Source organism: Colletes gigas, unplaced genomic scaffold (assembly GCF_013123115.1).
Source record: "Colletes gigas isolate AHSC1104 unplaced genomic scaffold, ASM1312311v1 Colletes_gigas_Sc00002, whole genome shotgun sequence".
NCBI lineage: Eukaryota > Metazoa > Arthropoda > Insecta > Hymenoptera > Colletidae > Colletes > Colletes gigas.
Window position 1 is genome coordinate 6,109,784 of NW_025106631.1, and position 17,552 is coordinate 6,127,335.

General features: G+C 34.8%; 1 protein-coding gene across 1 annotated transcript in view; it reads left to right on the forward strand.

Moving 5' to 3' along the window:
* The first annotated feature begins 2,303 nt into the window (after window positions 1-2,303).
* Window positions 2,304-17,552, forward strand: part of LOC122404422 — a 53,507-nt gene continuing 38,258 nt past the window's right edge. The window contains exon 1 of the mRNA XM_043408362.1: window positions 2,304-2,734. The gene's annotated coding sequence lies outside the window, so the exon portion shown is untranslated. The remainder of the gene's footprint in view (window positions 2,735-17,552) is intronic.

Here is a 17,552-nt window from a genome sequence, read left to right on the forward strand (position 1 = left end):
GATCATGAAAATTCATAGGGGTCGCCTTCATGGAAAAACTTACAACCGAAGAACACGAATTATAATGATTAAATATTGGTAATGGATGATAAATAAACATATATCTTTTTAGGAACAAAGTTTTGTGACGTAGATTACGCATATTTCCGTAGATGCGCAAGCACAAAATAATTAAATGAAAACTTGTAAATTTAGCATTGCAATTTAAATTTATAAATAGAAATTTGCGCAAGGCAATTATGCATATTAGTATTCAAATTAGAGATCACGGTTTTTAACGTATATTTAAGACACACATTTTCTTCGTGTGATTATTTATATACAATATTATATTCGATTAAGAAACGATTTTTATGGAAAGAATTTTAGAAGAAAGAGATGTGATTCTAAGACGAAAAGAACAAAATAAGGAAAAAGTACTAAAAATGGAAAAGACATATTGACTTTTCATTCATGTTAAATTCTGCTATTTCGTCCGATCTATTGATAGATAGTGACTAGTCAGTCGTTTAATTTTAGATATAGGAAGCAAATTCCAGAGTATTCAAACTTAGATTAGGGTCGATCGTGGGTATTGGCGTGCTTATTTTATTTTCTAACTATCCTGTTTCATGAGTAATCTTACACTATAAACTTTATAGTATAAAATCTATCGAAGATTGTTGAATGAGTTATTATAGTGAATAAATTTAGATTACTGTAAAGATGTATTTCATATTCTGTATCTATTATTTATACATATTTTTCTATGAAATATAAAAATAAAACAGTGATTGAAACTAATATGTATATAGGTATACAGTTTAATGTTTCTTTATTCAATGATTAAAAATCATATGATTATATTTTTATAACATATCAAAGGAACAGTAAACTACATGCTTCTATGTGATTTTCGATAGTTCAGCACGATTTTCAGGATAAAGAAAAAATTCGACCAAATCGTTAAGTATAGAAATGACAGCCCCATAAATTTTCTTCGTTCGAATAGAATGTAATTCCACAGTGTTTTGGACGCTGAATAATTGGATTGTACAAGAAAATAATCGTTTACATCACTCGATGGTTTTTCCTTAGTAAATGTTTTGTGTATAGTTAGTAAATACAAGTGACTCGATGCTCGTTACGTAAGTTCCGCCTATATTCCAAGTTGCAATTAATACAGAGATAACGACAAGTCCCCTACCTGCGGTGCGTGTGACGTAGTTCATAGTGAGTATAACACATGCATATTGCATTGTCGCAAGAATTATATGTTATATGCAACAGACACAACTTAATATACATATTATGAAAACAAACAAATTACGTCGTCTAAGAACTTTACTGTTTCTGAATGGAAATATTTAATAAAATACTTGGTAAAATAATTCCATTCATTGATAAAATTTATGCAATATATTTCGGCATAGTTTATGCAAAATCGAAACCGTGAGCTTGAGTAGAAATGTTTGAGTACAACAAGAATGAACGCAGATAAATACAGACATACTGATGACCTAGTAATTTGTCTGTGTAATTGTTTTTCATTAAAAAACAAGTCGAAAATGTGGAACAAAATTATTTCGTAACATCTACCATTATCGAGAAAAATAATTTTGAAAATCTGTAGGATATGGCGCATGCGACCCATCATGAGTCTCCAAGCAGAGCTCTGTATATTGTAACGTGATAATATTTTAGGCAATTAGTTTAATAAAATTAATCTTAGAAAGTGTCGTGCTCGATTTAAGGAACCATTCTAATCAATTGCAGCTTATATTAAAATTCGTTAGAAATATTAAATATAAGACAGTAATCTTATAAAATTAATTCTATAAAAAAATTGATCAAAATGGTATTTTTGGTATTTTTCTCGATAACGAGAGATCGTAAAAGAATGTTTATTCTGCCAAATTGAAAGCTTCCAGACGCTCGTATACGTCACAGGCGTGAGCGTTAAGGGGGCTAGCTCGGGTAACTGTAATTCGTAAGGGTCGTAGTGCGAGCGAAAAAAGGAAATGTTAGATAATGGAGGGGGAAAGAGACGGTTAGAAGAAATTGTGTTGCTTTTCGACGAGAAAGGCGCACGCCTTGGTTACATATAGGAGCGATATACATACGCCCGCGCACTAATTTCAATGCAAATAAAGGTCGCCCACGAGAGAGCGCAGACGCCCCACTCTCACACGGTTCTGAACACGGTCGTAACCATATATCTACATACCAGCGCGGAGGAGGCACTTATGTATACGTTGGTACCAATACCGACGTCAAGCTAGACCGATACACGCGACGACCGCCTTGTTCTCCGCGATCTCTCACGACGGCAGTTCGTCCCTAGCATCGTCCACAACTTGGCCACGCGTCGATCTTTCCAAAATTTCCCGGGAAACGTGACCAGTGACGTCGCGGTTACGTCACGCGGGCCAGAACAGTCGGCGCGTTCATCGGAATCGTTCGCGAGTCGTTCGCGAGGTGCGTGAAAAGCAAAGTCGCCGACCATTTAACCGGCTAGTGTGTCGTTCGCGCTTCTGGCACCGTTATACCGTCCTTGAAAAGATACCAGCCTCGCAAGAAGCATCGTGACGCCGCCCGAGAAGCCGCAGTACGCGCGCAATCGTTGAGATTCCACCGAGTTCGATCGGATCGATTCGAAATTTTCGAGGAACGTCGTCGATCGCACGCCGATACGTCGTTCACGAAGCCCGTCGAACCTAGCTGGACGAAATATAGCCGACTCTAAAGGGATTAGGTATGTTGTCATTCAAGTTAAACTATACACAAGAGACTTCCTTTCCTTGCTCATCTTCTAGTGCGCAGTAAATACTCGGTAGCTTGACTACGAAACGCATGTAAACACGATTTGGTGTTCGTCTTATCGTTTCGATCCATTAAAGATTATTTTGTTACCGTCATGGTCCGTGATAGTATAATTTTGATCGTTGATCAATTTAGTCGATTAGGTACACTGCCTCTTGACAATAAATTGAAAGTAATCGTCGGTGAAATAAATTTATTGCGTATTTTGTTTGCAGACAACTCGTATCGAAAGAATTCTGTGTTTTGTCGAATTTTAGATTCGTAACAGTCTTTCAATGAATCGGAAATTTTGTAGGATTATTGGATTAATATCTTTATCTTTTCGTCGTTTATTTTGGAATATATATGTAGGATTATGTTCTCAATGGATTAGATACAAAATATTTTAAGCAATGCCCAAGATTTGGAAGTTATTCGAGAGAGGTGGTCGTTTTGATAAGGCAATTATGGAGTTTTTTTACTGCTCAACTACTTAAAAAAAGGCGATAGTTTACAATGTCAAACTCACGTTAAGTTGATGATATATTTGTCCAGTTGTATTTGACAAACCATACGTTTCATTCAACGTTGCAGTTTATGTTTTATTATCACCAATAATATAACTTGCAGCTAAATGAATTGAATGATTATAGACAATGAAGTACAATTTCTAATCGTTATTGGAACTAAAAAAATTTTAGTCGAGAAAATAATTATTACCTTACGATATTTCTTAATTGTAATTATAACAGATAGTATCGTTTATGAGGAACAGTTTACTTTGGAGCCAAAGCTTCGCAGGCGTTATTCTCGTACGAGTTTAGAAACTCTTTTACCGAAACTAATCGAACACGCAACAGATATTAATAGTTCGGTTCGTGGCCATTAAAATTTCTGAACTTGAAAAATAATCGTTGCAGCTGCGTAATCATTATTCGTACGCTGGACAACGCAGCCACATCGGTATGAAGATATTATGTAAGGGAAAGTCCTTGACAGCCGACCGCAAATAACCTCTACTTCCCTCTTCGATCGTTTCGTTATAGTATATGTATATCGCGAAATCGAAGCTATCAGAACCAGCATCGGTATAGTACGGTTTACCTTGGCTAACCATCTCACTTACCAGGAAACGAGTTATCGATCCGAGGATAATAATTGTGCCATAATTTTGTGCAGACAGGTATCACGAACGATTTCCGTAATAGCGCGTAGGAAGAAAGTTCGTGGAATTCGGAACGTTTAAAATATGTAGGTGTATAACGGAAATTTTATCGTTGCGTATCCCAACGACATCGTGAACTTACTACGAGAACTTTGACCGTGTTTATTGTTTAGAATTTCAGAATTATACGAGCTGAAGCATCTTAAATATTTCACTTATTTTCAACGATAGAAGAAAACATTGTTTGGCTAGAGGGGACACATATTACGATTAACAATTTTTCTAAAGGTCATGTTTCTCGAAATTTTAAGGTCATCGGTGTTTTCTTTTAAATGCAGCAATATATTTATTATTAGATAAAATTTAGCTAGATTAAAACTAGCGCATACGTGTATTTATTTTATTTCAGAATATGTTGAAAACAATTAATTTTTATAAATTCGTTTACTATGTTTAAAAATTTATAGACACAAACACCATTTATTTTGGGTATTTTCCAAAATATAGTAGGTATACATTTACATTGAACGCATGTAAATTAAAACGTGGGTGTTGTAGTTCAAGGTCACTCGAACGTCAGCGTATTATGTAAGTTTGATTTTGTCTTCTTATCAGCTGCAATAGTAATAAAAATTCGTCATTTGTTAATTGTTTATTATAATATTTGCCTCCTCTTTTCAGCTTCATTTTAAATTCGACAAAATACAGAATTCTTCAGAAGTGAGATATAAAAAAGAAATTTTGTCTGCTGGTATATTTTTATAATAAGGAGATTATAATAATATATATTTTAATAATTTTAATAATAGGCGTAGAGCAATGTTTCCCAACGTGGTGCAATTTTAAAAGATTATATTGCATTCATTTTTTTTCATTTGAAATGTCTATTCATACCATACGTTTTCAAAACTCGATACACTATGTAGAGGGGAGAAGGTATAATGAGAAAAAACATTAGAGAACACTGGCGGTTCAAGAAAGTCGATTAGAAACTGCAAGCTAGGAATTTATAGTGCCAGTTTTTATATTAGACGTGCTATAGTCATGATCCTCGTGATGATGTCAAGTAAATATTGGTATCATGAACGAACCATTTGCTATGGTAATAAAAATGACCTGAATTCCAACAGTAAACGAGATACTACAATTAAGGCTAGAATTTAATACTCGGTCTCTACATCGCTCCGTTCACGCATCACGATTTTATGTACTTCTAACTCAATTCTAAAATTATATAATAATATTAATTACTGCATCTTCAATCATTATGTACATATCCAGACGTACGAGTATTCTTTTCCATATTCCGTTTGAAATATTTTAACGTTCTTGTTGATATATTGCAAAAACACTGTAGATTCTCGTTCTTTGGACAATCTCATGTTTATTTGCATTTAGAAAATTAAAATTTTTGGCAAAACTATCGAGTACGACTTCAAATATATTTATACGCTTGTTTAATAATCAAATTACTTAATTAATAATAAATTCGTAAACTTTTTGCTAATTGGTATTTGCAGACCTATGAATTTCCATTGAAAAAAGTCAAGTCGAGCTATGTGGAATAATATCAAGATTCAAAGTTGATGTATCATTGAAAATCAATCTAGCGATAAGTAAGAAAGTAACTGAAGATAATAACATTTTTAACGAGACTATTAAAAATGATCCACGTCACATTACACGAGTGGCCATAAAAATGGATACGAGCCACTTGACGATACTATGTGGTAATAATACTTGGCAAAAGTTGGCAGGCTAGACGACTTAGATAAATGTGTTTTCGAGAATGGAAATAATTTCACAGCTCCAAAGTAAAATCTATTTTTCAAATAAATCGTCTTGCGGGGAATTCTTTCGTTCTTTCGTTTCAAATATTTCAAAGTTTAATTCATCTTACGCATCTCATACGCAATAATTCCTCTTTACGATATTCTTGTAAGAAAACTAGAATGTTTAGATTTTAAAAATAGAATTCGACGTCGAACCAAACACATTTTACAGTTTTGATTATACGTTGTACATTGTTCGATACTAAAAAAATTTCCCCGTTTGATATTAGAGGAAGTTTATTAGTCTGGTTTTTTTTCCTCTCCCGGTCGCTATTCTAAGTTATCAAATGCCACGCATCGGTAATGCATGATTTAGAACTTGTTAATCACGTCTACGGAAATGAAGAATCATTCTGCTTCCATTGACTCATTTAAAAACAGTGAAAGCTATTAAAATTCCACGCCTATCATTTGTGAAGTTTTTATAATTCAGTTTTAATATGCCAAAGTTTGAATTGCTAAATCAAGCTTATTTCCAAAATATTTGGAAATTACCAAATAGATAGAAAAATATTATTATCAGCAATATAAAGTTTCTGAACGATCTAAATATCCATAACAAAACATTTCATTTTAATAATTCGAAACATGAAATAAAATACTTTCTCTTTATTTGTAAATACACGTTTGAAATAGCTATTTTATTTTCAAAAGTACATGTGCGATCTAAAATAAAGTATTTATTTGCTATTTACTGATTAAAATATTATTTTATTCAACTCTTTAAATAACCAACTTTTGTTCTTGGATAGAAGTTTGTTTCATTTTAATTATTCTACTTGAAAAAAGATTTTTATGACGAGGAAAACGACATTTTAAGATCATAACGTATACACTAGAAACATCGTTTCACGAAAAATGATGTTATTTACATGTTACGATCGTCATCGGGCCTTACATAATCAAACTCGCGTTCGTAAGAGAATTTATATCCAGACGAAAAGATGATAAAAATCAGGTATTCCCCGAATAATTACAGTCGTACCAACGTGCATAGTTTCTTGAAACTGGTAACTTCGATACGTTATTTTCCAATGCATTTAATCTGTCCATTAGAAATAAAGCTTTTAATTTATAATCATTATATATTAAATAAAGATATATTAATATTCCAAATTACCTTCATTCAAAATGCATAATAACAATGTTTTTCAAGCAGAAATCTAAGAAGCATTGCTGTGTACGATTTTAAGTGATACTGGCTGTATAAAAGCGTACCAACGTGTGTTTACGTAAAAGCTTACTGCACATGGTATACCCAGAGATGATAAATGAATTAACACCGAGTCGACGGAAACAGAAAACAATTTCCGCGGATCAATATAAAGTAGTGTGTGCACGTAATAGGAAAAGTTCAGAAATATTGGAAGTAGGTTTTCCGCGTATCATATTACTCTTGCATGCCAAATCCCTTTGAATACTAACTTTGGCACAACCTATTCAATAGTTTTACACAACACTCTTTCGTGCAAATTTTGGGTTACGATGTTTCAAGGCATTTTGCACTTAAGAATTTCGTTACATTGTTATCACAAACTTTTACTCTATATTTTAATAATATCGTTCCACGGAACCACTAATTAGATACATCACTAACCAATTAATTTTTAAATACAATGGTCAACACGTGGAAGTTTTGAGTTCGTCATAAATTGTAATCAATTATGAAACACAAAGATTCGCGTGAAAGATGTTTAATAATTTTATGACTGTATTGGTAAGCGACATTCTTTACACTGCAAGCTGCATGTGCATCGACCCGATAACAGGACACTCATACATCAAAGAGTTATTTATTCAAGAGCGTTACATAACTTAACAGTCGCAACAAAGATACTAAAATAATAGTAAAATAGTATTAATTTTACGTATCACAAAACCGTGTACGTAATACTCATATTACGTTCTTTTTTATATCTTTATCAGAAAATTTGCATAATAAGCACCCTAAAATTTTTGAAAGCCACGAAAGAGTTCTAAAAAATATAATTAATTGAAGAAATCGATACGACTTTTAACTTCGACGAGAAAAAAGAAAAATATATGAACATGCGGAATGTACTTATACGTAGCATAAGTCGAGATATGCGCGCGGACAGATAATGTGGAATTTTTTCCACGGTCGATAGAGAAGAATCAGTCAATCGGTAAAGAAGTTCACTATAGCACAAATCACATACTCTATCACATATGCTAATGTGCGTACCTTCTGGCATAGTATTTAACTCACTATTTCTACGTAGGCGTACGAACGAGTTAATCGTGTCTTCTACAGATGTCTCCATGCATGCGATTAATTATTATATTTTCTATCGTGTCGTGTATAGTAGAATTTGTTTATATTAGAATTGTTATTTTTTTATATATATTTTAAAACCATAATCTAAAATTTTATATTTATGTAATTAAAATTTTGATTTAATTTACGTGGTTCAATATTTTTTAATTTAAACTTTTTATACATTCATTGACGAAATACACAAAATAAAATGATCGGTCTCGCATGGATTTGTTTGATATTTATTTCATGCTATTTGATAATAAATTAATTATTTTTATTAAATATTATTCAGAAATCCTCATTACGGAAAATTCATTTTAATTGTCCATAATCGTTGGAAAATATTTTCTTTCGAATTTATTCGAATAATTCAATTTGACGTTGTACGGTGTAGTTTATTTCATCATTACCAATATTACAATTCTTTCTTTAAATTATTGATAATCAAATAAAATTACGGATAATAAAATAGAAAAGTGGAGTAAAGATTAGTTTAGTGCACCTGTTATGAATGACTGATATAAATTTCCTTCGTTTAAATAGGAAAATTTGTTTAATTTGATTGTAAAAATTAGAGTCCCTGGCATAAACTCAAAGTTGATAAATTTGATAAAATCGATTACTTTCGTAACTCTGTAAGCGTGAGTAAGAAAAATGCATCGATGGTCAAGGCAAATTAAATTATTTCAAATGTCTATTCGTCCTTTGTTTCGCCACAGTCGCACAATGAAACTCGCGTACCGCAGGATACCGAGGTAACAGGATAACAGTATACCGAAAGATACTGAGAGTTTCACGACGAAATTCAAGAATTCGTATTTTGTTCACGGAGATGTAATGTGAGAAATAAAAGAGGACATTAAAGAAACTAACCGTCGCCTAAACTTGCGCGACAAGTTTCGTTCACACGACACTGACAACCTCTGGTAAAGTTCAATCTGAAATTAAACACGCTTAATTTAAAACGTTTGAAATTTTTGTCGAGATTCTTAACACTTCATTGACTCAGTTTCTAATAAAGCCAGTCGTATGTTTCGATAGCGCTGTAGTTTGTAGTCTTTGGAATCATAGAACTATTATGGCAGATTGTGATGCGTGGAAAAATGTAAATACTGTTTGAAGTAAACTGTTCATCGGAGAAGGAAATGATCTCTGTAATGCACAGTTAATCGTTGTTGCCATTACTTAATCAAATTGGCGATGACTTCAACCAAACATTTCTAGACTGTCGGAGAAGATTTTCCACTTTATTTGTTTCCGGATATGCTTCAGTCTTGCTTAAACACGATGGCTAACATGTTTCTTTAAATATATGTTAACTTTCAGTGAATTTTATGTATCCATTATTATCATATTTATTTCTTCCATTTTAATGATTTTATTATTGTTTACTAGTATTCAATCATAACTCTTACACAATATCGGTAATTAAATGTTTCTGATTAGTAAGTAACCATTATGAAGGATTAAACTTCTTCTTTGGTTACAGTAATCATTATCCATGACCGGAATTTTATTTTAGGTATTCATAATCATTATCGACGTTGAGTTATCCAAATATTGATTGAGCTACCTGAAATTTTCAGGTGTATCGAGTATCCGTCCGAATTTTTCCGAGTCAATTACAGTAGTTTGGGAACTAAGAAAAACATAGTACAATGATATGTGTAATTCGATTAAAAAAAAAATAGATATGTTTAGAATAGTTTTTCGCTATATTTGGTGTGACGTTTGATGCAGTATGTAGAAGTATGATACCGTTCGATGTAACACACACATGTCCATATTATTCTGATGAACCAAGAGAAAGATAAAATAACAATATGTGTAATACAATTTCGAAAAAAATACCCAACGACGGTACGCATAATGACATTGTTTTTCGGTTGGTTTGCGGCGACGTTTGACCCAGTATGCAGAAGCATGATGCCGTTTGCATGGAGAGATTCGACCGCAAAGGGTTAAAACCAGCATCCACGGTTGACAGACCGCAACGCAACAATCGATACGCTGCCGCGAAGGAGGCAGGCGGGCATTATTCACTCGCGACACGAGTGCGGAGGCACAGTCTCGCACACGTGAGCGCGAACGCTCGTGTGTACTCGCGCAACTTGTGGTCAGTGACACACGAAGGAATCGTGCGTGCGAAAAGTTTAAGGCCACGGATCGAGCGTCTGTGTGTAGGCGTGTGTGGGCCGAGTACCGTGTGCCCCACCGTTCACACAGTCGGCGAGCGATCGCGTGTGTGTATACGCGACGCGTGGCCTGCGTTCGTGTGCCTTTCGGCTCCGTCTCTCTCTTGCCAATTGACAGCGGCGGAAACCGCTGACCTTGGCCTGCTGACCATGAGTGCCGGCTGCTTGATTCGTTATGTTAACGCGAGGAAGCTACGGTATTCATGCTTACTTTCCACCGTATCGCATCGATGCTCGTTGCAGGATCGACAAACGGTCTTCGACGAGGCATCGCCGACTCTCCCAGTCCTATTTCAAGTTGAGTCATACCGGTAAATGTCGATTGCACTTTCACAACCCTTATAGAAAATGAAATATCGAAATACTGGCGTGTGAAAGTACCGGTACTTTACCTACATTTAACAATCGGTTTTTCGGATTTATTTTTGCTTGAACACCTTGACTGCCATGACAGTTTTCCATATCTACAATAAGAGTGTCCGCAACGTTTGTTGAAATTTTAGCGTGGAAAGCAGAAGTATTTTGTAGTTCAAATAGCGTCTGCAATGACACTAATATTATGTTTGAAGCGCCGGTCATCAGTGACCACCATGGCAGTCAACGTGCTAAGTCGAGGCTGAATACCAGTACTATTTTCTTATTAAGTTGAAATTGCTGTTACAAACAAAACGCCTTTTAACAAACGAAGATTGACTGCTTTTATTTACTTTTTTGCTATGTTCATTCGTGCAACAATAATGGCGCTCGCTTAAAATATTTTTCCGATGAGGATAAAGTAGTTGCACCATTCGCGAAGGCCAATGTTACCAATGAGTTGTAGATACCGAGTATCATGACGTTTAGAAACGAGACTTTGACATCATCAAAATTTCCACTAGAGCCGCTGAGAGCATAGAATAAATAGATTCGATCATGAATTCTACGAGCCGCGTCTCACGTTGATCAGAATCGAGTTACCGTAATTTCCTATAGATCTTCCATTCATAAATACTCCACTTCTAGAATGAAATTCTTTCCACGTTACGTATACGCGGCAAACTAATTGAAACAACTTACAATTACGAGTCGTCAATTACGGATCCATTTTGACCTGAAACTGAATTTCACTATTTCGCATTCGAATACAAGGTTTCTAATTTAACTTTTGTACCATTGGAAAGCTACATGATTTTCTTTTAATGAATCATCGATAGACAATTTTTAAGAAATAATTACGACGAATTTAATAAACTAGATAATTTTGTCTCGTGCAATTCTTACTTTCTATTTTGACTAAAAGATTACACATTTTATGTTGAATAAATTAGCCACAGATAATTTAAAATAAATGATTATAAGCTTCATAAACCAGGTAATTTTAGTGCAAGTCATTCGCTATGCTGGAAAAAAGTCTGTCAGAACCTGTGAATTTGGAAATCAATGATTCATATTGACCTTACTACGTTGCACTTTCACTCATTCGCAACTGTCTTCACTTTCTCGCTGAAAGGCGTGTTACAATGATTCCTTACAAGCTTATGAGAAGGATTTCATTTGACGTCACGATCACTTTTTTCTGCGAACGGTGAAATTCTGTACTAGGAACGAATCAGAAATCTGGTAAATCTGTGAACACTGAACATCCTAGTTTCCGTCGGATGATCCAGATACAAATACTGGTCATTCATGTTACGTTTGGCAGAAATAAACGGAATCAAAAAAAATCTTTTTGTAAATTATGATAATATATTTGTAATAGACATATATTAAATCTCGAGGCAGATTGTATGCAACTTTCCTCTTGAAAATTCAAGTTGTACAAAATAAAAGACGCGTAGACATTATGTAGTTATACATTACTTGACGAGGCAGAGTTTTTGGAACTTTTTGATTTTTCTCTCGAGTATCCAAGTTGTAAAAAATAGAAACTATGTAAAAATTCTGAAAAATTTTATTTTTTTACGAAGCAATCTCGAATCAATGATTGTATTTTTGCAGAAGCTGTACATCAGTGTTGATACAATCCTCAATTTTGTACTGCCTCACTGAATCGCGAATTTTACCCTCTGTAGCTTAATGGTACTAATTTATGGAATGACCAAAATCGTTATAGAGTTACCGAACATGAGCAACGCCAGTTTTTAAACGTTCTGAATTTTGTTTTAGCTGTGTCATGATTAGCTGCGATGCGTCACTCGCGCTCGACGCGCGCCTATCCTGAATACCGAATAAATCACGTCGCGTTTCGTGTGATCTTTCGCGGTGTTCGAAGGAGGATCTAGAAATCGATCAACTGGGCGAACGTTTGGAATTACCGGCGCGCTTCGTTGTGCAATCCATTTGACGTCACTGGGTCGTTACACTTGCTCGCGACTGATTCATACACCTTGCGCGCTATTCTAGTCTCTATGCTATCTTCCTTCGTTGCAGCCACACCTGGACGAAATGTTTTTTCCAATAATAATTTTCAAATAACCATTTCGAATAATGGTAATTGGCACTTTGAAAATAACTTATCTCAAACGTCAATTTCAATTGGTAAATTGAAACGTTGCTTATTTGAGAAAATTACATTTATTTTTTTCTTCTCAAAAGAAATTTCTTTTCTAAATATTATAATAATTTCAAATTATGGTACATAAAAAATAGCGTATTTCAATTGGTCTTAGGTTCATCGTTTTAATTTATAAAGGCTTGAATGAACATACATCATTCATTAAATATGAAATTCATAGTTATGTACGAGTATGATATGAAAACAATGTAATCGAAGGTAATTCATATAATAATTTTTCATGCAATCATAGCAAAACAAATTTGTAATATTGCAAGGAAGATTAAACAAATGAAAGGACAGCATTAATTCAAACAATTTAAAAAAAGTAAAGAAACGCTAGAAGACGAGTCATTTTCAAAGCATCTATTCGTCATCAGGGATGAAAAATTATGCGAATAAACACCTAACGTGTGGAAAGTTTTACCATATCTTCCCTGTAGTTCGAATCTCTCTTTCTACGACTATCACTTGCTTTTGTCTGCGATAAATTTTATAACAAATAAGCATTTAAGAAACAATTAATTTTTTGTAAAAAATAACTCAAGACTTTAACATTACTGAAACATACAAATTCATAGAACGTCGTAAAAACATTGCAGCATTAAATGACGATTCTTTAAAATTATGATTGTTTAAAATTTGTAGTATAAATGAAAATTTTCCTGCACCTAATAATAACAAATACGACGACAATGGCAATCGAACAACGTTTTAAGTCGTGACGGTACTCGAATACGTCATACGCTTTGCACGTAAGTTTCCTTTATCACGGATACGTAATTTTCCGGTATGTTGTTGTGTTTAATATCGTACAAAGTGCAGGTGCCAAGAATCTTCCGTCGATCTCAAGCGTAACTAAGCGTTTGCTATGGTAAATCCCCGATCTCGAGCTTGGCTCACACGCGCGCAGAGGCACGAGTGTTGAATAATATGTTGAATAAATTATTACGTTCGCGGCTTCCGTGACGTAGCGCACGTTATCTTCCATCACTGACCTCCTTTCCGATGTGACGAGGAGGAACCGCTACGTCCTATACTACAGTAAAAACTCCATTTATTGGAACGCAATATTCCTCAATGGCCGATTTAACGAGCCTCTGGGCTCCTAGGTTGTGTAATAAGTCCGTTTCGTAGCTACGTTATTATAAACTTTTACTGCATAACCAGACGATCAACACATCGACTGCCGAGTTCATAAAATTTCCGCGTTGTATTTTAATTTTAGACGATCGAGAAACACTTCGTTTAACATACGTTGCAGTATTTACTTTTGTATCGTCGTTGAAATTCATGAATTCTATCTAGATTTATTTTCTTTAATATCTAAACTTGGGAATTTATTTATTTAGTTCTTCAGTGATGAGTCTTATAACTCATATCTAGAAAAGAAGTTGTTTTAAGAAGAAAAAAAATAAATGTAATTTTCTCAAATAAGCAACATTTCAATTTACCAATTGAAATTGACCAAACGATGAACCTAAGTGGAATTAAAATACGCTATATTAAAATATCCATTTACCAATATCTATTAAAATCTATCACATCGTTAAGTACACTAAAATGCATTTAGGATAAATTTTAATATCATCACATTAATCAAATTGGTATAGCACTGAAAATATTAATCTGCATTCATCTAACCTTTTAAAAATCATACATTAAACAATGTGAGTAGATATACCCTCCATCGTCGTGCGTAGATTATATAATGTCGTTGATAAGCCATAATCGCTTCATTTATGGCATAATCATATGCGGTATATTCTATTTAAGGGGAAGATGATCTGGTTACTGAGAAACTCTCTAGTTGGTTTCTCGGAGTCTCATAATGACTCAGCAATCGCGTTGGGGTTTACCTATGATCTTCTTCGGACCATGAAATTATTATCCGCAGGAAATCGTTTGGATCGGTTATGAGCTATTTTCACACTTACTTAATCGCATTTGCATGAATGCAAACAAATTTTGTTTTCGTACCTGTGACGTAGGTACTTGTTACGCAGGGATCCCATGACATTGTTCAATTTATAAAAGACAGAGTCGATTAAACATATTAATTTGTTTAATCTACATTCAGATATAACGATTGCCTGTAATTGCTGTTATCGCTTCTAATTATAATTTTCGCACGTAGGAAAACAATACGACATGGAAATCCACGAGCTACGTTAAAACGGATTATTTGGTTTCGCTGAAAATTATTTTCATTCTAAACGAATAATAACTCAGGTCGCGTGACTGGTCAAAGAAATACGAAATATCATAAAATTGAAACAAAAGTTTAAAAAGTCTGATCGAGAAAATGAAATTACGAACACCGTTTCAAAGAGTTTACGTTTACACGTTAGGATCGTCTTCAGGCCTAATATAACCAAACCGGAGTTCGTAATAGAAGTTATTTTCGGCGGAAAAAAATGGTACGGGTATGCTAATTCGTCGCACTAGCCAGTAATATTGGAGTCATCGTCACGCGTCCTCTGACCGGTACGAAACGGTCCGGTATTAGCCAGGACGTTAAAAATGGCGGCGCCGACGGAGTGTGAGAATAGGTCGCAATCGTAGACGTCCTTCCAGAGGTAAAGACAGGTTCGAGAAGGGAAATACGACGAGCGTCGTTAACGATTCTTTAGTCGTAGACAACAGACAACGGGAAAAATCCTTGTATTTTTTATTTCACCTTCGACTGAGTGACTGGTCACCCAGAAATTACTGCACCTTTATGCCGACTGTGTTGTAACGCCTCGACGATAAGATGCAACCTCGATCGGGAATTGCAGCCGAGTTTCCTCGAAAGCGAATACCAACTATCTGAATCGAGCTCCAGCCTTACTACGACAAAATAACACACTCAAATTTTCCTGTTTATGAAAACTATAATTCCTCGATAGCAGCGTAAACAGTGGCTGTTTACGTATATTATCGAAAAAGAAACTCTGTTTATATAGGATGGGTCAACGTTTGGTTCTATGGATCAAAAAAAGACGACTGTCAAGCATAACGAAATTACGTGGGAGGCTTCCTTTCAGAGAAAATTGAATTTAAATATATGGTAGTTTGCACTTCTGTTCAGTTTCTCTTAACACTCAATCTTGAGGGTGCTTTAATTTAAGATATCTCTGGAATTATTACACAATTTTGCACAAAAAATTGGAACTAAAACTGGCATAAATAGATGACGTTACTTTTTTCTAGCGAATGTGCAAGCTTCTTCTATTTATAGAAAGGAGTTTCGGAACAGATAGTTGGTAGAAATCTTTGGTATTTCCGGTGGTGCTCCTTCTCGCGTGGGTCTTCGGTGTTTTATTGCGTGTGTACGTTATGACGAAATTTTGGGGTTAGTTTTTAAAGAGTAGTCGTTGCCAACGGGATAGTGAATCCCGTCGTTGAATCATCGGAGATCGATTCCTGGAATGCTCCATTCATCTTGGAGCAATGTCTCGGACGCGGAAACCGAAGGTCTTGCTGAATCGACGAACCCACTCGCGGAAGAAATGCTTTTCTGGCCTCATTCTCACCGTGTGTTGGCTGGATTCCATACACGGTTGCGATTCGAGGTCGCATCATTCTTAATAAGCACTCAACGAATTACCCGCCACGCTAGTTTTCCATGTCCAAACATTTCAAGTCCGCTACGTTTGCCCAAATTATAGCCAGAAGCGTAGAAATATTTGACAGTTCGATGGAACATTTGTCATTTTACAGTATTCCTAATTAAAGCATTATTTACAATTTTACGAGTATTAGGGTTGCTACGAATTGTGGGTTTCAACTTCCGGTCACCAGTGACTACCAAACAACGTGCAAGCTATTAGGTTGTGTAATAAACATTTGCGTTTTTTATGAGAATATTTAATAACATTAAATACCAAGAACTTTATATAGATCAATTAACGATGTACATACGTATTATTTTGTCCTACAATTTTCTGTTATTTTTGGGGTAATTTGAATATTTCCTTATAATAAAAACCATCAGTTTATTTAGTACAAAATCTAAATAGGAGTAGATTTATTTTTTTCAAAAATTCAGATCAGAATTGAAAGTTACGAAGGATAGAATTTAAAAAATTGTAACGGAACCCTTCACGATTCATACACCGGATCTTGTCATCATGCTCTGAATCATTGTAAGCAAATTCCGCAGACGTGAAGAGTATCCACGCGTTGGACCACGTTTAGTCATCATCGACTCTCTTTTTGGAGTATTGCGCAAGATCAGGTCCCGTTACAAACGTTTCGTGTCCTGAACAATCTTGCCTCGGTGTAACCGTGTGACGCCAATTTCTTTCTTCTTGTGCAACAGAATTCTTTCACCACGATCACCGATTTCATGAGATCAAATAGGGGACATTTCGGTGTGAGAAACTAATTTTAAATTAAAACATCGATATAGATTAAGCTCTTACTGAGTTCGGATTTCTCAGATTGAAAATTTTAGATTAAAATTTGATAGAAGAAAAAGTGTTCGAGGTATATGTTTCAGAAAAGAAAAGGATAACTGTAACGTTGTAGAAAGCTTTTATTCGATGCTTGAAATAAAATTTGCAACAATCGAAAATGGCAAAGAGGTATAAACCTGCTTTTTAACTCGTCAGTTTCTCATTGTTTGATTCGTGTCTGTTACTAATGTTTCCCCTAAACACGTAACTCAGCACCCTTCTTAGCAACCGAAACAGGGATACCATGAAATCGGGGGACCGAGGTGTCAAGATAAGATTATGACAGATTATCGGGGAAGAGGATGTGGCACCTGTTGCGTCCG